This window comes from Temnothorax nylanderi, unplaced genomic scaffold (genome assembly GCF_030848795.1).
Source record: "Temnothorax nylanderi isolate EJ_2023f unplaced genomic scaffold, tnyl_v1.0 TNYL_tig0008_pilon, whole genome shotgun sequence".
NCBI lineage: Eukaryota > Metazoa > Arthropoda > Insecta > Hymenoptera > Formicidae > Temnothorax > Temnothorax nylanderi.
Genome location: NW_027249070.1, coordinates 2341350 through 2367729, shown reverse-complemented (window position 1 = coordinate 2367729; position 26380 = coordinate 2341350). Strand labels below are relative to the sequence as shown.

At 42.2% G+C, this 26380-nt stretch overlaps 2 long non-coding RNA genes across 2 annotated transcripts; both read left to right on the top strand.

Annotated features, from left to right (window-relative positions):
• Positions 1–218: 218 nt before the first annotated feature.
• On the top strand, positions 219–3233 carry LOC139782632 (uncharacterized). The gene is made up of 4 exons (XR_011720935.1): positions 219–352; positions 679–816; positions 939–1962; positions 2015–3233. It is a non-coding gene; the product is annotated as an uncharacterized lncRNA (long non-coding RNA).
• An 11192-nt stretch (positions 3234–14425) lies between these two features.
• LOC139782626 (uncharacterized) lies at positions 14426–15875 on the top strand. Its single transcript, XR_011720932.1, has 2 exons — positions 14426–14976; positions 15110–15875. It is a non-coding gene; the product is annotated as an uncharacterized lncRNA (long non-coding RNA).
• Positions 15876–26380: the final 10505 nt, after the last annotated feature.

The following is a 26380-nucleotide window of genomic DNA, read 5'->3' as shown; positions in this document are numbered from 1 at the left end:
TGATATATAGATATGTTTTTTAATCCGCTCCTTTAACATATTTGTAAAATTATAGTCAAGGGCGACTTCGAAACAGATATCCTCATTTATCTAGTGTGGGTCAACTCTTTATCTAAGAGAAATGCAAAGTCATTCAAATGTAATAAATCATAGACACGCGCGCGGATTATGCACTCGCGATATCTTAAGATATGTTTTGTATGTTGTTTTCCGCGTATTTTTCCACCAGTTTCAATTCACAGCAGCTCCGAAGCATATCGGCTTAAATGTTGACGTGATTGGTTAAATTGCCATTCGTGAGAGCTCGCATTTTCTAGACCTACATGCAAGTAAATCCGCCACACATGATTCGGTATATACGGGGTGTCTCGAAACTATCATACCTTTCGATTAGAAATTTATTAGAAATATGTATTAAAAAATTTAACGATCGTCTCAAAGAATGCATGGACTTTCTTTTCCAACTGATATCAAATAAATCGTATTTTGATAAAAAGAATTTAATTTTGTTCCCAATATTTAAAATATTTTAATATTTAAGACTAAAAATTATACAGTTAAGTTGTTATAGCATTGAGCTGACTCTCTGTGAAGTAAATAATAAGCAAAGGAAATTGTATTGTAATTCATAGTCATCTGAAAAATAAAGAATAAAGAAATTTCTTTCGTTCGTTATAGCTATGACTATCTAATATCTACAAAAAAGATTAAACTTACGAAGAATAGACAGCTGAAGGCAAACGTAATGGTTTCGGGACACCCTGTGCATGCGCATGTAGCCGCGGGAGGACAAACTCAGATACACATATTAGAGATGTAACGTATTAGCGGGCATTTGTATTTTGTAATTTCTGTTACCGGGCGAAGTATACCTATCGTACGGCACGTAATGTGCCGTGCTGTATGAAAAAGTTAGACACGCATCTCGTTAATTTCAGGGCAGAAGGTGAATTAATGACGTGGAAAGTGATGCCAACTGCGACATAGTGAACGATAATCAATACACGATGCATGATGATTGACAGAAAGAGCCAACGTTGGCGAACAGTACTGTATTTTGCGGATTTACGAGCTGATTGATAGTAAGCCGCGACACGTAAAGAAAGCTAGTGGTAGTTAGAGTTATTATTAGGTAGACAGAAAGAAAATCATGTCCACTTTCCAACATTCAATATAACTTTAATACTAGTTTCTGCATGAAGACTTATAACTGTAAAGTTTTAGTGCAATACAATTTTACAAATCTTTTCTAATATATTATTATAACGTTTCTTCGTTATAAGAAAAGCGTTCCGCAGAAAAATTGCTAGATTGTTTTGTTAATCGTTTCATAGATTATTTTACAATTTTATGTAACTTTATAAGATGTATATATATTTATACTTAATTCTTTTCCATATAATCGGATGGCATAAGTGTAAATCATCTTATTTAGAAAATTAAGTTTAGATAACAATTGATTTTCTCTATTTTCTTAGTATTCTAACTAAAAAAAAATCGAGACTTTTTAAATCAATCATTTTTCAGACAAACATCAATTTTCAGACGTTCGCCAGCACTGTTTCTCAAGAATGCAGCAAGTTTTACGTCCTTTTATCATTATATCATTCATGCAAGTTATAGGTCTGGAAAGTTTCGTGCAGTTCTAATGTATAATTCTGTGATTCTCGTCAAATATAATGACATGTCGTCATGTGACTCCACATGGTTGTATCCCACGTTAAATGCAACGCGTCCAATGGCCCCGTCGCCAACGTCACGGACGTATCTTGTATTTATATAACGCAAACACATTGGCCGCCACGTGACAAGCATGTCCGCGCATTGCAATCTCTAATGATTAAGCTAGTACGCGATTTTTCACTGAGGCATCAAGGCTGAATTGTGCTATACTGGAAACAGAATTGCAGCTTGTTTATCATCAGCATTTCCTGCATTTCCATTTCATTGGCAGTCAATGAGGTAATTATTATTAATAACTATTTTTCCGACCTCTAATCTCAACGTCATTTAGGTCTCATACGTCGCGCAAAATAATATGAGCTTGACGAGAGATGAAGTTGGGGCCCGTTCTCCGGGAAGAGGCGGCAACTATACAGTCCGCCACCGTGAAGCAGCTCGGTATCCGCGCCGAGTCACGTGAGGTCACCTGAAAGAAACCCCGGCTACTGTTTCCGCGCACGCGATTGCCGTGCGCGGCACGCAGGGCCCTAATTCCTCGCGTATGGAATTTCTCTCCGCTCCGCGGTCCGCGGATGCTCTTCAGCTCTTCCGCGAACGGGCTCCCGGCGCATTGCGCGACCAGCAACAAAGTAGCGTGCTAAATATACACTCTCCTCGCTTTCGCCTTCTTTCGGGTCTCTGTATACTACGAACTTCTAAGGGAAGGGAAAGAGAACTCTCTTATAGAGAGGGAGGAAGCGAGAATGGAAGGAGGAGGGTGCGACGAGGGGGTACTCTCGTGCAAGCTCGCGCACGCGAGCGGCCGTGCATGCCCGCGGGCCTTTACGGCCCTTCACCCTCGCTCTCACCTTCGTTGTAATGAGACCTATACATTATATCCGATGGTACACGCAGGCATCTCGCGAGAGGGCGAAATTGCGAGAGGTCGGATGCGTTTCTGACAAGCGAGAGACGCAGAAAGTGATAGTTGCGCGAAGAAACGAAGGGCGGGAAGCAGTAGGAGAGGTAGCAGCTTAAGTAATTCGCTAATAACCATTATTTCGCGATAATGACTGAAAATCGATATTCCTGTCCGCGGCTGAAGACCGCCCTGATGTACAGGGTGCCGATAAAATCACGCTCTACCGTCGCACAGGTTGCGGACTGCGATTTTTGCACGACACCGTGGAAATCTGACGATTATTGTCTTGGCGGCAAGACGTCGATACGCGGCAAGGTGTCGGTAAGAAATTGCAGCAGGTACCGGGGTCTCTGCATTCAGGAAGGCGACCCAAGCAAGAGCTGTTAGTTGAATTCACGTTGAATAGGTGGCGGGAAAGAGATGATTTGAAACAGTTTGCTGCTAAAACCGTCTCTTGGTTTAAATGAATTGTTCAATTTAATTGAATGATTGTCTTATTATTTGCATAATCGATATAATTAAATGGCACGAATCGAAAAGATAATGAACTTAATAAATTGATGGAAGATTCATTGAATTTTTTCGATAATAGTTCTTATGTAATGTATCTCTTTCTTGTAGATTACGGAGAAATAAATAAAATTAATAAGAATAATGTCTATACGTTTATAAAGCATTAAAAAATAGCGTTAACGCGAAAAACTCATATTTTATTTATTAAAAAATATTAGCACGGTTTTAAAGTAATTTCGAAAAAATATAACAATAACATCCTGTTACCGTAGAAATAAAAAAGTAGTATGAAAACAAAAAATTCCTTTAATGCAAAACTTGCAAATGCAATAATAACATAATTTATCGCATAGATGCCTGAAACACGTAAAGAATTGTTTGAATTTTCAAGGTGCGAGTTGCGAACTTTTGATTTAAATGAGAGAGATGAACATTCAACCTCACACGTGCGGGCCAGTAAACGCTGTAGAAAAGAAACGATCGTTCCTACAGCGTAAATGTGAAAGAGTTAGATACGTCAAAATGATGATTCGCGGAATATATCGGGATGAAAACGAGCGATTTTACGCGTCGGTCGAATTTCAATTCCATCCGCGCTTTCGCATTCGCAGCCGAACGCGGGATCATCTTTATTTCATTTCGTACCTCCGAAATCATTTCGCCGATTGTCCCATCCCGCCCCTCCGCCCCCCTCGGGACCCTTCTCGCCGCCGCGCCGCCCGCGGAGCCCCGGGCGCGGATTATACGGTATCGCATCGGTCCGTCTCTCATGAATTAGGCATCGGACAAGTTAATGAAAGTTTTCCCAGGCAATTTCGTGTAATAATAGAGCAGATCACCGCGCCTCTCGGATAGAAAACAATGCGCGTGTATGCGTGAACGGGCGCCTCGTACTAAAATGTATTCGGAGTAACGCAATCTGATCGGAGGATCGATCAATAAGTTACTACCACTGATCTCTAAATTTGCCCGAGATGTTTGCAAGAATAGCATAACTATTGAAGTTGAAACAATCAATCACAAATTTCATGCGAAAAGTTTTATTTGAACAGAAAAGTTTCACTCGCGTACCCCTTTTTCTAAATATCTGATTTCACGTTAATCGAAAATATAATTAATTGGAATAACTCGAATCCAGAAAGCAAGAGAAAGGTTTATTAAATTCCACTCGAAATAAAACTTACTGAAAGTTAAAAGAAACTTACGTAATTGTTGAATGTCTTTTCTTCTCTTTTCTCTCATATTGTGTTACTCACGTTTCTAATTTGTAAGACTTCATATCAACGAAAATTAACGCGAATTATTACGTTATGTTATTTTATAAAGTTATTTTATAAAAATGAACGCGAGGTGTCCCTCGCTGCAAAATTCATTTGTGAGAGAAGTGTTTCAAATGCTCTATTATTTCCTATTTATCGCATTTTAAATTCCAAAGTCCTTCGATAATATCAGCGCGCGATACTGATGTCAGAGCCGAGTGATAAGCGGAAGATAAGCACCGATAGCTACCCCGATAACGTCGTAGCGTCGCTGCTACCCCTAACGTCGTGTCCTGGCTGACGCATTTATGCCCGACGTCGCGACGATGGATCAGTGCGCCGGCATGCGTGATGCACGATGTTTAATGCATGCCGTTTCGCCGTTGCGCTACGTCGTCGGGGGTGGGCGTAGAAAATTGAATCGGGATTCGGATCGATACGCGACGGTAGTCGCTCGAGGATGTCCGCTTATCTCCTCACCTGGACCCTGAGAGCGGTGCCGTTGCCTCGAATAGAAACGACCGATTCGTTTAATCGGCTGCGCTCGATCACCCCGCCAAGACTGCGTCCTCGAACTATCTCGGCAAAATACTCGGCCAGACAAAACCCGTATATTTCTCGTTGCGCATTTGATGGCAAATCTATCGCCATCCGATTCACCTATCTCAGAGGAATTGAATACACTCGAACAGAGTCACGTTTAGCGAGAAGCGTTTACTCCGCTTAACTATCGAGATGTTTTCGCTCAAATTTCCGCCTGATCACGGAATTCCTGCGCAAAGATTGTAATTGCGGTAAATAGCAAACAATAAATAAGAACAATAAAGGAATAACACGATGCGATAATAAGCAATTAAAAAGCAACGTAACGACTTCGTCGTTCGCGTTCTTTCCCGCTATAAAAGAGACAAGAATCTCGTAGATGAAAAACAGATCAGCGAATGTAAATAGCAATGCCGGCCGTAATGCGCTTCCAACGGACTCTGCACGGGTTGTATATACGGGAGTTGGAAGCTCGGGCGAAATGCAACGTGTATGTGATATATCTTATTGTACAATTCCGACCTGACCTTTACCTTCCTCGTTTCGTGCGTGCCGATGCGCGTAAAGAAATTTCGGCCGACGTTTCATATCTCTTTTCTCGGCTCTTATTGTAATACAAGATTCTCCTGGGCCTTCGGACTCGCTCGGGGTAGCCCTTTCGCGCGGAAGGGTTTATGCCTGGAGGATTTATAAGGGAAAACATATGCAATAATACGGTAAATGCCGTTAACGATTCTTTAGTCTCGCTCCTGACAAGTTTTTATTGTTGCTGTTCTAACGGGTCGTTCACCTGCAGGTAGATGCACGCGTACGTGAACGCGTAGAATTTATTGCAGGATCATGGAACCCTGCTCTATTTTCAAAGTGTGTAATAAAATTGCAGTAATTATATATAAATGTGTGTATATTAAATGACAGACGAAATAACGATAATGCCAAAGTATAGTATTAGCACAAGTATTAGTAAATAATGTTACTTTGTAGTATAAATTGCAACAAAATACAAACGTTGCGCGAGGCCCTGACTTATATGGCTCATGATACATTTGCCTGCATAAATCTCACATACACACACATGCGGCTTACATAACATTTTGTGAATATGAAATAATCATGTGACAGATGAGATAATGTCACAGTATCCGTAATATGACATGATTGCTTAATTGCTTTTCTGATAATATTGACTTTTAAGGCCAAGCAAAGTCAACGCTGCAAGATTAATTAACCGAACAAATTGAGATAATAAATAATTAGAATACGACCGTATAAGATATATTACAATCAAATTTAAGAAACGCGAGAAATATTATTAGGCAACAAAGATCCAGTCCTGACCATTTAGCGGCCTTTCTTTAATTAAATTGAGATAATTTATAAAATTTAATAAATAAATGTCTGAAAATAGCCAATAAGATCAACAAAACAAATATCGTTCCTTAATAAGTATTTTATGGGAAATATATTTTTATTGCTGAAAATATCCGGAAGAATATATTTTATGTAAGTTGAGCCTGCCTAATTTGCATTTGACCCAGTTTCGCTAGCCCAAGTTATCGCGATATTACCGTAATCCAAAGATTAAGTGTGCAATATGAATTACGGCCTCAATTCTCTTTTCAAAGCCATTGTGTTGCTCTTAGGTAGAAAGCTCAACGTGATTCCAACATACCAATCCGAAATCCCCGGCGAGCGATCTCACGCGTTCTCTTACGCATCTATGCGCACTTTGCGCACATAAATAATTGACATAGCGCATAAATAAATACTCAAGACCATCACCGTGCGAGCCGGCGACTAGTGTTCGTCTTTCTGGGCGCCCCGGTTCGGCCGAGGACTGCCCACGGACAGTAGGGTGAATTTATAACAGAAAATACACGCAATAAAATCGGCCGCGTACCGCGGCACCGTGACACAAATACGCACGCAATAAAATCGGCCGGACAGCGCGTTCGCAGGACATGAAGCACCGTCCCTTCAATGAAAGAGCGGCGTGGCGCGCGCGGGGCGTCCTTTAACCCGTCGTCGGCGCGATTTAAATATTATCTTGTAAGGGGGATGGATTTAATGCATTTATAATTGTACACGAGAGTGTAAGGGCGGGCCCTTCCCCCCCTCGGGTCATCGGTCGGACATCACTGACCCTTCCGGCTGACCCCGGGGCCGTTCCGGGGTCGTTGTCCACCTCGGGCATGTAATCTTTTCTACCTTTCTTTTTATTTCCGGAAGCTTTGGATACTTCACTCGGAAACTGCCGAGTCGATCGACCGAAATCTAGGGCACGGGCCCTACCGGTTTTATCGTGCGGCCCTTTCGGGCCCGCAATCCTTGCGCGCCGGTCACGAAGGGCTCCGCTTTCACGATCGCCCGCAGGGTGGAATTTTGCGTTCCGAATCAACGCAGCCGGTTTCTTCGTGCAACTTTTCGAAGCGCAGTCTTTTATGGTTTCAAATTATAGTGTACTTCACGAAATCTTAACAGTTAACGATTAGTAATGAGAAATCTGTGCGGAATTCGACACCAGATATTTGCAATTTTAAAACGCAATCTTGGATTATAAGTGATATCCGAAACATTTAAAAAGGACATCATAAAGATATTTGTTTGTCATGCCTCGCAACTACCTTTTATATTTTTATATTGCTTAAAGAGACTAATATTCGGCGACCTTTTTCCTAAAAGAAAGAATATTGAAAACTGAAGTTTCCGTGTTAGGAACGATGATCCAGAAGCACGGCCATATGGTGCAATCGTCGACCATCGGTCGGCGCCGCATGAGAAACGGAACGACGGGACGACCGTCGGCCGTCCATCCGCGCACGTTGGAAACAGTCCAAGCGTTTTAATTTCAGAAGACGTTGCAATATAACGGTTCGCAGCGAAATGGAATCGCAACCCCTGGGTTATTCCAGGCATCCCGGTGTTTCCCGGCACGCCGGCGGCTCCTTCACGCTTGCTACGACGACGACGACGACGGGGACCTTTTCCTAATTGTTCGGGAGGGCAACGGCGGCGTCCCGGCGCATCGTACACACGCCCGTCGCATGCATTACGCATGAATCTTCGCATCTTGACGTCCATTCTTGGGCCTGGTCCGCGCAGTCCGATATTATATCGTCCTTCTCCGACACTCTGACCCACCGTAAAAACTGGCATAATTTTTTGATACGTATAAGAACTCAATGAATAAAAAAAATATATATAATTTTTATACATAATAAAAGTTGCGGGCATCTTTACAATTACATCTAAATGAACAGCGAAGTACAAATCGTCGCTATCGTTCCTATCTTTTCCCATTTCTTTTCCAATTGTTACTTAGATAACCAGGTCTCACCTCTCTATTTGTTGAAGGGAAACTTGAATGTTGCGGGCGTAGATTGCGCGAAGTTAAAGCGCAATGGTAGGAAGAAAGCAACGTCGACACCAATTACCACGTGCGCCGCGCTGGGCACGTGATATGTAACGCGCATGAATTTCGGACGTGTCCGTTTTCTTCCGGCCGTAGTTTCCCGGCGGCTTATGATATTAGTGTCCTCCACGGTGCCCCTGTCCGACGCTATTACGCTCGTCCACCTTGGTCCCGCGCATTGTTCTTCTAATTTATGCCAAGGTGGATCCTCTAACCCGCGCACCAGCTCCGCAGAGCTACCCCCCCATTCCCACCCTTCGCCCTTCCGCCCTTTCTCTTTCTATTTCTACCACTCTTCGCGCGGCGCGCCTTGAATTATGGCGGCAACGCCACTAAATCCTCCAGGCTAATTGAATTATTGCTCGAATCACGGCGCGGCGTTCGCCTTACGAAAAAGGAAAGGAAAAAGAACCGAGGTCCCCTCCTCCTCGCGCCTTCCTCCCCCTTCATGCTCGCCTTTGTCCAGCCCTCGCTCGCGGGAATGATCTCTCGTCGGCGCGAATTTCCGGGAAATAATTTCGAGTGCGTGAGACTCGGACTCTCGATCTCGCGCCGGAGGTGAGCTCGAATCCGAGGATCGAATCGCCTCTAAATTATCCTTCGAGGATCCTTCGATCGCTCTCCTACGAGCGTTCGAGCATTCCGATCGTGTGCTTATGTAAACTTTCTTCGTAACTCGTACATTTCCGAGAGAATCGTGCTGGCACATAGGTTGCAGTCAGGAACAATAGCTGGAAAGCGTATGAAAACCGAAGGATTAATGTCTACGTGTAGATAAAGATGATTGACGATGACTTTTCGATAGGTTTATCACCAACGGCTCAGAAAATTATCTGGGAAGAAATGTATAACAGAGCGTAAATATATGTTTCTACGCGGAAGATAAAAATTGTATAACACGCCCGAGCAGATAGTTCTTCTACGAAAGTTATCCAAAGTTATCCCGTCCGACAGTCGTGAACGTAAAGTTTAAATGTCATCGATGTGTCCATAAACAGTGTGCGTCACGCGCGCAGCTCTGTGGAGAACCGCCCCTGTTTCTGGAAATCGCGCGAGCGACCGTTTCGCCGCGAAATCGCAGATTTATGATCACGCCGGACATTTATGAGATATTAGCCCGGCGCGGCGCGCGCGGCATAAATGAGTAATGAGACGATGACGCGTCAGTATTAATATGATAATTCGATTTAGCCGAGCGCCGCCGTGGCGGTTCTTTTGTAAAAGCGGCGACATAAGAATAAGAGATGGCGAGCAGGGGGAGGGAAAGAGGGACATAACTTCTGGCTCAATCAATTTCGTGAACGTTAATTTCCGCTGTCGCGCTCAGGAGCGTCGGACATTGTTATTACGACACTGCGATATACCACCGCCGATCGGCGATCGCCGATACCGATGGCGGTATGGCTGCTCGAAAACGGAATCCTTAATTCGCCTTTCCGAGAACCGAGCAATCAGATCTGCCGTATTCAAGTTGCCTTGAGATCGACGAAAGGCCCGCCGACCACGTTAATACCACGTTACTATTTATAGGCGCGCGATGGATCATTGATCATTAGTATATCAGATTCGCCGACGCAATGTACCGATCACGGTGGTCAAAAGTCTTGGAGTAATTAATGGCTGCACGTAATGCGCAACTCCGGTCGGATTCTGCGGGCCTCTCCTCCGCGTGATTACCGCAATCTTCTCGATTTGCAAATTATGTCGCTTGCTGTGAAACGCGACGCTAAATGTCACAATACACCTTCGGGGAATTATTGAGAAATTATTAACAGACCGTAAAAGATTTGCGAGTTGAGATCGTAAAAAAAAAAATTAAATATGAATCAGATTTTCTCGAGTCCGAGGCATTTCTTATATAGTTGCAACATGATTGCGTCAGAGGTTTCAGTTCTAAACGATCGTGAGAAGAAAGAAAGATGCTTAATATTGCATTGAACGCGACAGATTAAATAAACTTTAAAATCGTGCCATAGTTACAGAATAAATAGCAAAATTGGAAGATATCGTTTTTATTTCGACTTGTCTTTCAGTAGACCTAAACTTGAACTTATCAAAAAGCTATTTTCGATCAGTTGCTATTATCATGCGATTATTACAGCATTGTGGTATCTAGTTTGGCCAAGCTTGAAGAAAAATATAGGGGACGAAACGTGAATTATTAATATCGCAAACGGGCCATAATGAATATTCTCACCAGAATGCTATAATAGGTTGAGGGAAGCTTTTACTAGAAAGTAGATACTAATCATACGTATTATCCTATTTATCCCGAAGGAACCATGATTTCTAGTCGATTTCACTCGTATAAATCTCACAGGAACGATGACCAGATAATATCCAGGTCATAAAATAGTCCGTTACATCGCAACCTTTGAAACCAGAAGACCCTACTTCGCCCATCGAGTACATTACACTGTCTTTTTCTTTTATCGGTCATTTTTGTTCGTGAAAAGGTGTATATCACATATAAAATATGTATGACAGACTTAGATTCAGTGCTTTAATTTATGAGTTCTACAGCTAATGTCCAGGCGAAGAATATCGTATTAAGAAAATAATCTTTTTAAAAATTTTCAACCTATCGTCACACATATATTATCTTTTACCGTATTTACTAAAACTTAGTAATTTAATATCGTAAAGAAATAGTATTCAGAGAGAAAGGAGAAAGTATCTAAAAGACGTTCCGAAAAGATATAGAAGAAGTCTAAGAAATATTTTAAGAATCACGACAAGTCTTTTAAAGATTTTTCGTGGCATTTTTCATCATTATGTGAGAAATATGGTCGTTCGTTAAAAGTATACGAAAATACAAGACAGATATTGAAATATCTTGATTATTGCTTAACATTCGTACTGATGAACGCGATCGGTCTTCGCTGTTATTCGCAACATTTCCGCAGCACGAGCCACTTTAAGATACGGGACTTTAAAATGAGTCTCGGCCTTAAATTCTTGACTAACCCTTTCAGCGACTCGGCCATCTTACCTTAGCGCCAAGACGCCTCTGACAAAGTAACGACCGCGTTTACCGCCCGTTACATAATTTTACCTGGAGGTTCGGTTCCGCCGCGCCGCGAGGAAGCGTCTCGGCCGTTACGCAATTTCTTCCACGCACAACGACAATATGGGCAAGCGAGTCGACGCACGGTCCGTTACATAGTATCACTATTCCGGCCAGTGAGACAGGGGTGGCGGCGCTTTATTAACAAGCTGCAGCAACGGATAACGAGGACACGGGGATCCTTCTTCTGTCGGACCTGCCGCTGACCCCGGGGCAATATCCTACGTCGCCCCGTCGACGACCCTAAATTAATATTCAAATCTGTACACGAACGGTTCCACGCGTCGCCTTGCGAGGATCCTCCTAACGGACGAACGGACGGACACCATTGTCGTGTCCTCGTGCGTCCTCAAGTGTCCTCGTTCGTCGTCCAGCTCGTCCTACGATTCGTCTGATTCGATTCCCCCCCATTCGCGACTTTCCCCCTTACGATCCGCTGGCCGAGGTCCTTCCGCAGGATCATTGTGGAGAGCTCTTTCCTCCTTTCTTTTTTCCCCCCATTTTTTTTTAACGAAGCGCCGTCTCTCATTGGTCGACGTACGCTGGCCGACGTTGGCGAGCGATCCAATTATTACGTTCGCGGCCGTACGATTATCTCGTTGCTGCGATCGATGTAATTCTAGATCCCATGAGAAAGTTTCGTGATGGTCCGCCTCGAAGAGACGCGTCGATTGGACATGCAACGTAAAAATTGTAAACCACTCTGCGTGGAGCACACTACGAATCTTTATATAAATTCGTTTAGAAGCTAAATGTTACACGAAAAGTTTCGAAGTCGCTTGATGGAACAAGATGTCTTTGATCTATTTCTAAATCGTAGGATAAGTAAGCTAGTTTAACAATCGTAATTTTAAATTCATGGTACCTGATACAACACTTTTCTGAAGGGAATCAGAATGTATATCAGATAAGGTACAAACCGTTATATTTGTGAAATCGTGTGTTAAGATAGAAAATTTATCTGCAAATATGCAATTTAGAGAACAATCAACTCTCACACTTAAGTGAGAATCTGAATAGTATCTTAATTGAATTTATATTTAATCAAGCAGAAATTGATCGTCATTTTGATTATCTTTTATGTAATAGTCATAATTATTTCCGTTTGCTTGTTCCGTTACGTAGAAGGGAATTTGATTCTATTTATTTTATTCCCCCATTTTATTTTCGTTTTTCGTCTCTGAGGCATTGCAAGAGAATTACACCACGAAATTCAACGTATATTTGCGCTTCTCATGCTTTTTTTATTTTGCCATAAGCGTTTTTTCGCGAGGTCGAGGCCCGAAGCGAATCTTCCTGCTTTCCTACATTTTCCACGGTGCGTGCCATTTGAACCCACCGCAATATATCGTGCACTCGCGATACGAGTGTCACAGAAAGGAGCATCGAAACGCATAGAGAGAGAGAAAGAGAGAGAGAGAGAGAGAGAGAGAGAGAGAGAGAGAGAGAGAGAGAGAGAGAGAGAGAGAGTCGGGTGGAAAGGAAGAGCGCCCGAAAAAAAATTTGGTGCGGCGAGTAAATATCCCTCGTTGAGGGCTTCATTTATGGTCAAATTGCGGACAAATGACCGCGTCTCAATGCGCCGTTTTTTGAGGGGCGAAAAAAATTGAAAAAAATTGAAAAAAAAACTGGTGCGCGAAAAGAGAGATTGTCGTTCCCTAAGTCGGGTTAGTCGCGCGTCTCGTGAAAACGAATTTCGAAGGAGCGAGGGAGCGGAGGAGAGGAAATGAGAAAAGTAGAAGGGGAGAGAAATGGAAAACGGCACGCAGGCGCATTGTCCTCGCGACGAGTGGAATCGTGAAATACGATCGGCTTTTAGTAAAATGAGACCAAAATATAGGGTGTCAGGCTGCACCGCGCCCTCTCTCTCTCTTTCTCTATCTCTCCCTCTATCTCTCCATCTCCCTTTCTTTCTCAGTCTGCTCTCCTGCATTCCAATGCGCACACTTTTGCTCTTTTCACGCAAATAATATAAATGCCCTTGAAATGACCATCCTGCCTCGTTTAGAAAAGTCGCTGCTATTGTAGCGACGCACGACGTTGTGTGAAAAACGATGATCCGTCGAAACCGTCCGTTCGAAATTGCAGAGTCATTGATTAGTCTCACCATTTTTGCATCGGATTATAGATAATGACGGTTCATTGAAATCACCGTGACATCCGCTTATCATATCTGCTTCGTCAATAAAGCTTTAGATAAATACTAAAAAATACTTTATCCTTTATAATGGTTAAAAGTTGTTATAATTTTTTAATCTAATGAAAATAATAGATATATATATTTCTTTGAATTATTACTCAGGTTTCTCGAAAAATTTTGGTTAAAATAAATTTTCGAAGAAGAGTAATAAACAAAATTGTAAACGTATGCGTGGATTCTGCACCCATCTGAATACATTCAGCCATGATGAAGTTTCATGGAAATATCTTTGGTGTGCTGGTTCTCAGTTAAAATACATATTTGAAGTTTCTAAAATTTATGACTGTTAGTTTAATAACTAATTCTACAAGTTTCATTCTCTTCTCTTCTTTTTTAGTGTTGCTTTAAAATGATATACGAACCAAACGGCAAAAGTTTTTATTACAGGACATATATTTGCAGTATCTACTAAACATTTTATAGTAGTTATATACATATAAAATCTTTACAGTCTAAAACTTATTTTATTTACATCCGAAGAAAAATACGACACAGAGAAGTCTCGAATATACCTTGCATTTTACATTCTGTGTATTTTTCTGACTAACAAATTAGAAATTTTCCTATTCCATTGTAGAAATATTTTTCGTTGCATTTATTTAAACCTTTGGCAGTGTCTATATCGCATTTTATATGATTATATTCCGATTTTAAATATACTGATTAAGTGTGCTATGATTGAGCACCTTCGGAGAACTTTGGGTTTTCCCGAATCTCCCTTTTCCCCGCAGCCACCCTCGACAAACCTAGGACAGAAAATTCTTTTGCCCGTAAATCTACTGTCGGTTCTTTTCCAACCGGCTTCTCGGTATTGTTTGTTTTGGCCCTCGTCGAAGGTTTCCTCAGTCCAGTCAATCCATGGTTCGTCGATTGTCTTATATGAAAAGTACAAAAATATCTCCGAAGACAAGAAGATCAGTAATCTCTCTTGAAGGATTTATTATCTGGTCTGATATGTGTGTGTCTCTTTTTTATGACTTAGCAATTTTGGAAAAGAAAAATTAATAGCTGTCTACGGAGAATCTTGTAAATCATAAGCGCATGTTTTACTGCGCTTTATTTTCATAATTTAGAAAATGTTTAAAAAATCAACTTGCAATATCCATAAATATATTCGAGGTATTTTTTTTGAACTTATGTTATTATGTTAAGCAAACATTATTTTTGGCAACATAGTTATTTAATTACATTGTTTAATTACATATATTTGTAGACATTGTAGACTGCACATTACAATCACGTACCTTGTATAACGTTGTTATATTCAAGATAGAAACTACGGAAATAATGCCGATGAATCAAAATAATACTGATGAAACACGAAGAGGCGGTGCCGCGAATCGCAAGAACTCGGCAGATTTTAATATTCCGTCTTTTATTAAATCCCGGAAGCTAAAGGTAAATATCGATCAAAAGAGAGAAAAAGAGAGAGAGAAATACATAGAGAGAAAAAGACAGACTTCGTTGAATCCTATTTACGAGGCAAATTGATGGCCCGGAGTCTCGCTGAATGCAGTAGTTCTTTTTTCAGATATCATTACACCAAAGGGGCAGATGCAGCAGCAGCAGCAGCAGCATCCCTCTCAGTCACCCTTCGCGAAGCCACGAAGAGAAGACCCTTCGCCTCATCTATCCCCCCGCGAGCGGAATGGAGCCAGAACAATCTTCTCTTTATAGGAGACATACGAAGCCATTCGAATCCTGGGAACCGTTTTTTCCCTTCCTCCTCCCTTTGCCTCCTTCTCTACTACTCCGTTCTCCGGTCTCCGTGGTTGCTCTGTCTTTCGCTCGTCTCACAATTATTTTCACAGCTTGGCATCTTCGCGCAAACAATACCTGCCCGCTCGTGTGCACGCGCGCGAGCGCGAACCGATGCACCGCGAAAGCCGGAACCTCGTCGAAACCTGCCGCCATTCGCAGCCGTCGAGAACGTGACGTCGGCGTTATCGTGAGACTTAACGCGGGAAAGTCCGCAGAATGCTTTGGACAAAGTGCGGCGGATGATTGGGCTCCGCTCAGTTGAAGCTCCAGCGAAGTTTACGAACAGGGTCGCTTTTGGCAGGAAGATACCGAAAGGATGATGCCGCATGTGAAAATCAAATCGATTATACTTGAGAAAAATCGAAGATCAACTTGTTAGTTATATTTATGTCATCAATATTTGCAGTTTAAGATTTCCTTGCTAAACAATTTACTTTTGCTGAATTGGATTAAAATTTATTTATACATTTAAATAATTACTTCAGAAATTTTTCTCGTTTAATATATTGTTATACAATAAATCGACTTTCAACGATTTCGATAAAAAGTTTATAACTTTATTATAACTTCCAGACCGTTGCAAAAACATTGTAACTTTTTCTGGAACTTACTTGCACAAACTTTTTTCTCGAAGGCATAAAATTGTAAGAGTTTGAAATTACACGTACTCAAATTAATGTACGGACACGAAACTTTATTTTCTTTAGCCATGTGCTCTTCGTACGTGCGATTTGGTCGGTTTTATTCAAAGAAAGGAAAGAAACTGCTTCAAAAAAAGAATATTTTTTGTTGGTTACTATTGACACATTTATGCGCACGTTTTTCTATCGTGAACGCAAAATTTATAGTCGCAATTATTTTTAGATAATCTCAGAAATTGGATCCTATTTTGTATGCGGGTGTGTTGCATGCATATATTGTATCCTTGGAGAGGAGCAATTCCCAGAGACGGCAGTAAACGCTTCTCTCCACCTTTTTTTCTTGCTCATTCTTTGCGCTAATGTAATGAAATATTTTCACCGTCCGTGATGCACTTAAGCCCGCGGCGGCCGCAGCTCGCGCGAAACACGACGAAGTATGTTAATGCTGCTCATAAAGCTCCGCAACAGGTTCATTTCTCCAAAAGGCACGGCGCTCGCGAAAATCCACGTGGAGATGCGTTCGCACGTACGGCGACCGTTTATCACCTGGACACCTGAAAAGTCTTACGAAACCGTGCGTCGTGTATGGCTTCGGTGCCGTTTTGTTAACGAGCAACATCGTTGTCTCCGATGGCGGCGGTTTTAGAAGACGGTTCCGTGCGCGCTTGTCGGGAATACGAGGCTTAAAGTTTTCGATTTTAATCTCTGCGAGATCAGCTTGTATGTCGCTGTTTTCTTATTGTTAGTTACAAAGTGTAAATTTTACTTCAGATTTGATCTAAGACCAAAGTATCTTCATATTTCGACATACATTTAGATTACAATTAGAAGTTAAAACTAAAATTAAACTAATAATTTTTAGACTTCCGTTAAGTAATAATAAATTAATTCTTTTTTTACGATCTCTAACTTTCTAATCCTCAACGTTGGATTATTTGATGCGTGATCCAAAGTATTATGGCAAAGTAAAAGCTAAAATGCTCCGAATGGATAACAGGATCACATTTTACGCTTGCGGAAGTGATCTTTTGATCACGAGATAGTATTGGTTCGCCGGTGCGGACACCATGCCGGAACCCCTTCGTTAGCCAAGATACTTGGACTAATCTCGCAATCAATCTTGGGGTAGGCACGGTCAGAAGGCAACAGCTGCCACGTCGGAGTCGATGACGTCACTGAACGCGAAAGATCACTCCCTTGCAGCATCCTATTCGAAGTAAACGGCTATAAGGGCGACTCTAACCGCGTATTTCTATTTTCCCACCCTTCGTCAGCTGACGGCATCACCCCCTGTCTGCCATCTGAAACAGCTGCTTACTTTTAATCGTTCCGTATCGTCGGCGAGACATTGACTTTGTTTACCTCGTTAAAACTCATCATCGTTTTCCGCATTCGCGAAAACCCGAGTATTCTTGACCCTTTCAATACTTTTAAGTATCTATTTAACATTTATATTTTATCATTTTTATGGTCACAATTCTTTTAGTAAAAACTTATCTGATGCAAGAATTATAATCTTGTATTTCTTATATAATTTTTTGTGTCTTTTTATGGCACCCATAGTATAATGAAAATATCTGAAAGAAGCAAGTCGCTCGATTTTTCTTGTTAGACTTTTTTGTATTGCTGAGACATTGCTGAGAATGTCATAAATTTTGAGTAGCCCATTACCGCGGTACCGTTAATTTACGCCGTATTTGCAGTCGCATATCTGCTTTTATTACTTGTTTGGAGAACCGAGAGACCCTGTCGCGGTGACCTACAACCCCGGCCGGCGTAGCGGATTACACGCTCGTGTCTCACGGGTCAAGATCATCGTACAGCCATTAGCAGCGCTGGCCACCTCATAATCCGTCGACACATGACCCCGGCTGACCGGAAAGACACCCGGAAGGACCGCCCGTCTCCAGCCGGAAGACCAGATCGCCGGACATCAAACGCGGAACGTGCCAATCCTGTCTTACAACGATCTTGTCCTATAACTGGGACCTTAGTGATATTCAGCTTTGATGTCTTGTTTTGTCGCGCAATCCCCAGGCCGTAAAAAATTCTAGCAGTTATAAAATATTGCAATTAAAGAATGAAAAAATTTATTTGAAACACTTGTAAAACTCTTTCTCTCTTGGACATTTGATTACTTTATATTTTACTATATTCTTATTTTATCGTTTTACTTATTGCTTCTTACTTATTGTTACTTTCCTAATGAAAAGCTCGAAAATTTATATTGAGAATAAATGTATGAATGATGTATGATGGGGAAGTATAAGATGTCTTCTTTCACATGGAAGACATCTACGAACTACATTGCGAAATCCTATTGCAAGAGGTGTAATGTTGTAAGATAACAAATAATACAAATGTTAACAATAGAAATAATTTACATTACAAGTTTCCGCTTTGTTAAATCTCGCTATCTACAATCTACCGTCCCTTGATTATCAGTAACACTTTTCAAGGCAGTTCGTTGACACATGACCCGGAACAACGAAGGAGCGGGTAACACGGGTAACTAGCTCGAAATGAAGAGGTCACCAGTACGTGCCGATCCTGTTTATCCACCCGGACCAGATTTTGAAAAACCTTACGCCGAATCGTCCACGCGCTCACCGTTGACCCTGACCGATCCCCGGAGAAATGACCGTTGACGGAGCCTCCACCTTGACAGCGACGTTCTTTCGGTCGTTGAAGCGACTCGCACGACCGGACAACCTGCGGTGCGCGTGCTGAACACCGATCACTCGCGAAGTGGAGCGCGTTTCCGGCCCGAGGACGAGCTTGGGAGACCAGGCTCTCTCTCGTGAGCCTGCCCGATCAGTCTTCCCTCGACTGCGATGACCCCCGTGGGTCCCACGGGGTGACCCCTGGACTATCACCGGCCCGCTCTTTTAACTCACGGTAACCGCCTCTATCGCAAAGCGTATCTCGTACTGCAACGCGGATCGGGGCTCACGATCGAGAGATCAGATTCGGCGAGTAATTAGTCCGGTTATTGCGAGGGGCCCTTTGTCGTGGTATTTATGGGCATTTCGAGCACGACTCCGGCAGCTTCTTCGTTGCGGCGCTGTGAATTGATCCGCGGCAATCGAACGAGTATTATTTTGTTAGAGATAGGAGCACCGAACGCGATAAGTGAGGATGATAAGATTGGATCATGAGAAATAAATATTGTTACAGAGACAAGCTATCTTGATATTCGCTTCTTTTGCCACCATTCGTGCCGCCGTTTCCGTCACTCGACCACTACAGTTTGAGCGCTTAATTCCTAGGTAAAGATTTTAGTGCAAAGATTTGCTTTTTCCTGTTGTTAGCTTTTCCTGTCAGTTAGCTTAAAGTAGCAAAATTCTGTCTGGATTTAACTATATAGTCTCTTTTGGTGTTTAATCTCGAATGTGTCTTCTCCTCAGTTGATGCGAAGTTCAAGCATGGCTACTATTATTTAAATTCTCCCACAGATGTACGCTTACTACTATTTGCATAGGTCCTGGCGCTGTATCTAAATCCTGCCGAGAAGTAAACGGTGCGCCAGGCGATTTTGACAAGCAGCGATTCCAGAAAGTTCAGGCGAGATGCTGTGGTCCGGCCCGTATACGGATACCAGTTTGAATTAAGAGACGACCTTAGAACCGTAACACAGGGATGAAATCCTCTGACAGGTCCCTTCGCATTTTGCATCCATGATCCAAACATATGTGAAACTTCATCTCTTGACTTTATTGTGACCGGTTCTATACCATTGTTCGTTTCGTTCTCTTCAACTAAACAAATCAATTTGAATTCACTTTCGAGAAAATCGCGACTTTGCTTTTAACGCGTAAAAAATTTCTTTATGAAAATATTCGAACATATTTTGAGGAAATTTGTTTCACATTTCACATTGTTATGTACTCATTTAATTTTATGAAAAACTGTTATCTTTTTTGAGGAAATTATTAATATTTTTTTGCTAGTCGACAATAATTGCAACAATTTAGAAGAGAGTATCTTACTTTTATCGTAAGTTTTGAAAATTTACATTTAATTGTATAAATTATCAAGCTATTTTATAAAATAATAAAACTTGTAATTTGTTTCTAACTCCAAGAAGTTTTATTAATCGAAATTAATTTTATGTATCCATTGTTAATAAAAACATGTTTCAGACGTTCGAATATTCGTTGACACAGTCTCTTACTTCCATAAATTTTTGCAAATCTTAATCTCCTTAGAAAATATAGAAAATAGTTCGCAGAACTTTATGCTGGTCAGTTTATTTTTAGAGCGTCCGACCATCCGGACTAAGGAAACGTCAAGTTTCGCGGTTAAGAACGGGGTACATTCGTGTCAACTTTCTTCGCTTTATATAGACGTCGTTCATGAAACGATACCCTAATGGGACTTTGACAGGGACCTGTTCGATGGTCAGAGGTCCAGATGAGAAACCGGAAGTCGAACGTCTAGGGTCAGAGCGTCAGTGGTCGTCAATTCGAGTTCTGGTTCCGAAACGAGTCAATTCTTTACAGCGATCGACCTTTGTGCCTCGTGGAAGGGATCAATTCACCCTGACCGATGAAAGGGAAAATCTGGCACCACCTGTTTCTTCCACAAACGTCCGCGTATTTATTTATACGAAAACAGGTCCTCGCGATGAGGGATTGAAAGTGTTGGAGCTCTGTACCTTTTATAATTTGTATTTATTTCATTATAAAAATCTGCCATTGCCAATTTCTTCGATCAACTTGTTTTATATATAAAAATTAAAGAACTGTGACATTTATTAAATTCTTTATAATTAATGGACATTGTTCAAATAGATTATATCATGATCTTTTAGATTATTAATACATATGCAGGAAAAAAAGCATTAAGGAGAACTTCTTGTTTCGACATGAATAAACAATAATGTTTTGTATTAAAAATTGGACTAATATGAATTAAATAGAGAAGATGCCATCTTCTTCAATCGGGCTGGATTTTGGTAGCCTAATAATATTGTTATTCCGACCGAAGAAGGCATCTTCTCTATTTAATTGTAAAAAAAAGAATTAATTGGATGTGGATGTTTGAAATGCAAATTATGGCATTGTAAAATCTCTTGTTGACAGCGCTATTAACAATATCTCAAACTCAAGTAATTTGAAAGATATAAAATATACAGATATCAAAGAATATTTGTAAACGTATATTTCCTAAGACGATATAACAAAATCAACGGCTAACTTGATTTATTCCTAATCTATGCATGCCCACCGGTATCGATATTTGCTTTTTGCTTGTTAAACGGACGCAAACAAGTTTCGCCAATCTCAATAATTCTTCTCTTTGCCATGGCACGATTGAAAGACCGCCAATTTATTTCCGAATTATATTTGCGCAGAGAACTCAAGAAAAAAAAAATCACTAGTTCTCTTATTAGGACGGCGTGAATTCACGCGTTTCTCGCTTCCGAGTCTTCAGGTAAAGATGAGCGCCGGGGATGAGCTCCTGTTGCCGGTCGTTCTGTCTGCGGCACAATGGCGTCCCGCCGCGAGCGTGCATTATGCCGCCCAATGTTTCCCCGCTTCCAGCTCGCGTACACATGTGCGCGCACTCGAGCGGTATCTCGCAGCATAACCCGGAAGAAAATATATGCCCTTAACCGTCTCCCATTATACGATCCCCGCGCCGATCGAGGGGCGAACTTATTTGGGCCGCGGCGCGGCGTCGATCCCCGGAAGGGGTGCAACCCGTGCTCTATAGCACCTTCCGTTCCGAGATGCTTCGCAGGGTGAAACTCGAAGGAGGAGAGGAGAAAGGGGGAAGAGTCATCGACAAAAAGAACGGAGTTTACTGTCCGGGACAGAGGTGGAGAGAGGAAGGGGTGACAAGTCGCAGGGATGCTGTGGGAATGTTCTCACAGGAAAAGATCACCTGTAACCATTGTGAACGACGTTCCTTTCGGCGGAGGAATACACTTACCCCCAGCGATCGGTGTCATCTATAGCCGAGATAATCCCGGCGCAGTCGGGAAGAAGCTCTCGTTCGAGTTCTGAGAATACTCGTCCGTATTTTCCGAGCGAAGAACTTCCTTCGGGACACTCGACGCTCATCAATGAGTTTCGGGAAGATTGCGGAAAATCGGGAAAGAATGTTTGCGACGGTATATCCCAAAGAGAAGAACATGAGAGCAAAAATATATGAGATATTTATCATTTGATTCATGATTAGTTTTAATCATTAATTAATTTTATAGATTACACCTATTATGTTTCTGATTTAATTTGTAAATAAATTCACGACAAGAACGCGAGTTTGTCGTAAGAGAAAAATTGAAGCAAATTTCTATATCGACGTCATTTCGCGTCATACGCTTTCACTGTTCGAGCAAACAAGGAAGCCTTTTTCGACGAAGCGATCGATAATATTCGCAATCTGCTCTCGCAAATATTTGCTTTGCAAAAATAGGATTAATTGCCGGGCGAGAGTAGCGAGACACGCGAGAATTTCGCATGGATAACTCCGTGTGATGCGAGGAGAGAATATATCTGGCAAACCGGAGGCTCGCGTATTTTTCCTCGCGCACCAAGAAACACGCGCAACCCTTCGGCCAACGACGGGCCGCCCCTTTTAATTTTAATTTCCTAGCGAAATCCCCTCCTTTGTAAGTAGAGCGAGCGGGCTAGTCGATTACCGGAGAGAAACGGGGCCGACGCGGGCGAGAGGAGGAAGAACGGACCGCTGGAGAGAGTGACAGAAAGAGAGAGAGACGAGTGTAGCCGGAGGAGGGGAAAGATGGGAAGCAGGCTCCGTTTTCCACGCACATCATCCCTTTTACATTTTAATTTCTCCCCTTTTGCGTCGGCTTTCCGAAGCATCTTCCGTCTCGTTCTCGCCCTTCCCGAGCTAGGTAGCATCCCTTTAACATTATAATGTTCCCTCTCTGCGCTGATGCCTCCTTGTCGCCCGCTCTCTTTCTTTCCTTCTGGCTCCGCTATATCTCCTCTGCGTCTCTCGATTTTTTTTTCTACCCCTTCGGTGACGGTGTAACGTACCGATTTATGGGTTAGCAGGCGAATTCTAAGGAAATGTTATGCCACCGACCTGGAATCAATGCGAAAACCGTTGAAGGCGGCCGAACGCGCCGACGAGGTGCAATTTCACGTGTGCTGTTGAGTTTTCGAGCACGAACTTTCTCTTTTCAAACCGTGTCTCTAAAGCCACAAAGAGACAGAGAAAGTAGTTTAGCTAAAAGATATTACATAAAACTTATGAGTTACCATTTCATCATATCCAAACAGCTATGTTATGCGCAACGTACATAAATGACATATAAATGCAAATCTCTCGTCTTTGAAACATTCCAGTCGATTTAAAAATTTTTGACACTTAAAAAATTTCAATATAAATTCTATCGATGTTCGACTTCGAATTTTAAAAGAGTTTAGAAAGTTTCTTTTCATTCTGGTACTTAGAATTTCGTCGAGTTTGAAACTTTTATCTGACGTAAAAGAACTCTCGTAATCTACAATTTTATTGAATCCAAGCTCACCGTGTGCACGACATTCTCCTCTCACACCGATCACACCTTGCTGGGATCCAGCGTGACAATTTCTAATATGCATCCCCTCAACGCGGAATCAATAACGAAACCGTTGGCAACGCAAAATCGCTCAGCGTGTCTGGTACGGATTATCGAGTACCCGAGAATCTATCGATCATACGAGAAAAAGGGAGCGGAGTATAAGAGATGCAGATCGTGCCTGCGCGTGTGTGTCGGATCGGCATACATTAACCGCCACGACGGAAACTGGATTAAAGTGCCGGATTTATTTGCAGGGACTTTGCATACGTGCGTCCTTGTGGCGGAGCCACCTCGCAATTGTCCCGCGATACAATGCACACCTCTATTCGGATGCAACGCGCAACGGAAGTCCTTCTGCCTCATCGAAGAAAGGATTCTCGTATCGATGGAATATGTCGCGTATCCGACGCGACGGTTGAAAATGTTATCCGATTACAGTATTCTATGTAAACGTTAAGCTCCTCTCCTCCGAGGCCGCGCAACTGAAATCGTGAAGCGAACTGTTGTACGCGAGAAGAGAACTCGGAGATCTCTTTTATATTCAAACTTCTGTCCATAATTATGTACATCTGGAGTTTAGGGATACACTTCTCTTTAAGAAAATTTTATCCGAAGTCACTATCTGTCAGAATATTTAAAGTTTTAAATACCTCAGTAGCTTGACTATCAACATAAAATTTTAATCAAAATTAAAACTGTTCGAAATATAAATTCTCAAACCTTGTTATCCAAATTCATGTCAAATAATTTTAGGTATATATTTAAATAAACATATAAAAGAAAAGGGTAGTAAATTCATCGTAGCACATTTTCCAATTTTTATTTTCCTTGCATCTTGCAATCAAATATAAAAATATACGGCATCGATAGATGTTTAAACAATTAATAAGCTCCACACATCTCTCATCACGTCAGTCGTTCTGATAAACAGTAATAGGCTCATTTTTCTATGTACCCCAAAAAATGCGGCCTGAAAGGGTTAACGTGTCGTTCGAAGAAAGTTCTGTGATTAATGATTTACATGACGGACCGCCTGGCATCAGCCGGGCACGTTGGTCGGGGCCAGCAAACGCAGAATAGAGATGACGTACGACGTTGCGGTCCGGCGAGCGATTTATTTTACAAGGTGTAGAAGTGCAACTCTTGACCGCCCATCAAAGTAACGAGTAGCCGGGGAACGCTCTTGGGGAAGCTTGATGGAATACTGACAAGAAGAGAAACAACACATCGGTCAGCATGGTTACGCCGAGGGTCGTCCGTCGACGAGCAATTTGCATTTACGATGCAATTGCGCATCCCAGTACCAGTACCGTTGATAAACTGTCACTCTATTATCTCTAATATCGCCTTGTTTGCTAAATTTTGCGGGATATTAGATCTCGCGTTACAGCACGGAGACACGGTACACAATTTCGTATACATATTTGTTTCGCATAGATAATTATACACTACATTCTTGAAAGTAATACATATTTCATGAGAAAAAACATTTACATTTTTTCGTAAGATAAGCCGTTGATAGAAAAATATTTTGTGATTTTAATATTTTGTGTCGCGCTAAATATTCTTTCTTTCTAACATTGATATTACCGTAACATTTATTCGAACGCACAATTATTATTCATTATTAAACGAGCAGCTAATACCACGTAAGCGATTCACCGGTGTTTTCCTTGCAAATATGCCGGCCCTCTCAGCACTTCGAGAGTAGCCACCCTCAAGATGGAGCAGAAATTATCCTTTGCCAAATATTGTCCCGCGGCAGGATCTACGATCGGGAACGTCGCACTGATCGCGCGCGCGCGCGCACGCGCGCCCAGGGAATAGGAGCAAAAAGAGGACGTCGGGGTCCTGGGACGGGGCACAGTTGCCGTCGTGGATCTTTGGATTAAGACGAGCTGACGTGGCACGTGCTAGATCTTCTCAATGCTGCTTCTGCGGCACAACTCGAGTGACCATTGGTCATTGTCGCAGGAGGGAACGTAAAAAGGAAAGAGAACCGGTTGCCACCTGCCAGGACGAGCGGCAGGTTTTAACGCGAGCGTGGTCCAGCGATCGCTTTAAGAGGGACGATCATGAATAAGGTATTATAAGTGGCGATTGATTTAAAGAACTTAAAAGCAGAGAGATCAGAGAGTCGCCTTTTTAATTCAATAAACGACTACAATTAATTATACTATATATTCTTGACAGATAGAGAATATCACTGTCACTGTTATTCAAGTATGGTTTGAGCGATTAAATTCTATATCTGAAAGTAAATTGTCTATAAGTTTCTAAAGTATCTAAAATATTTTCTTGGAGGAGGGGGACCGTTCAGATTCGAGCGTTTTAACGGCGGCGGGAAAGAGTTCGTTGGTCACCGACCGCGGCGGATAGACACCCGCGAATTAGCATATTATCCGTTACGGTAGTTGGCCGCCCCGCGCCCGTTTCTTCGCGACGATCCTTCCGGAGGATCCGCAGCCCTCTCCTCATTCTTTTTACGGTCATCAGTCGGCTCGGTACGTTGACCGGCCGCGATTCGCTACATGATCGTCAAAAGACCGCCAACCGAACCTCCCCTGTTTGACCGCGAGACATTCTGAAACGCACGCACACACGTATGTACATACGCACGCGCGCATGCACGCATGTATATCCGTGATCGTGATCGTACACACAAGGCGCGCGTTTACCGTCTATCCGGCAAACAATAGGAAATCCCGGCTAGTCGCCGTCGACCTGCAGTCGACTGAAATCGGATAGGATTGGCCAACGCCCCGGATCGTGACCTGCGCTGGTCCTGCCGGCAACACCTTCCTGGACGTAACCGTGGAAGGGGTAATCAGGAATTCAATTCCACCCTGGACAACGTCGG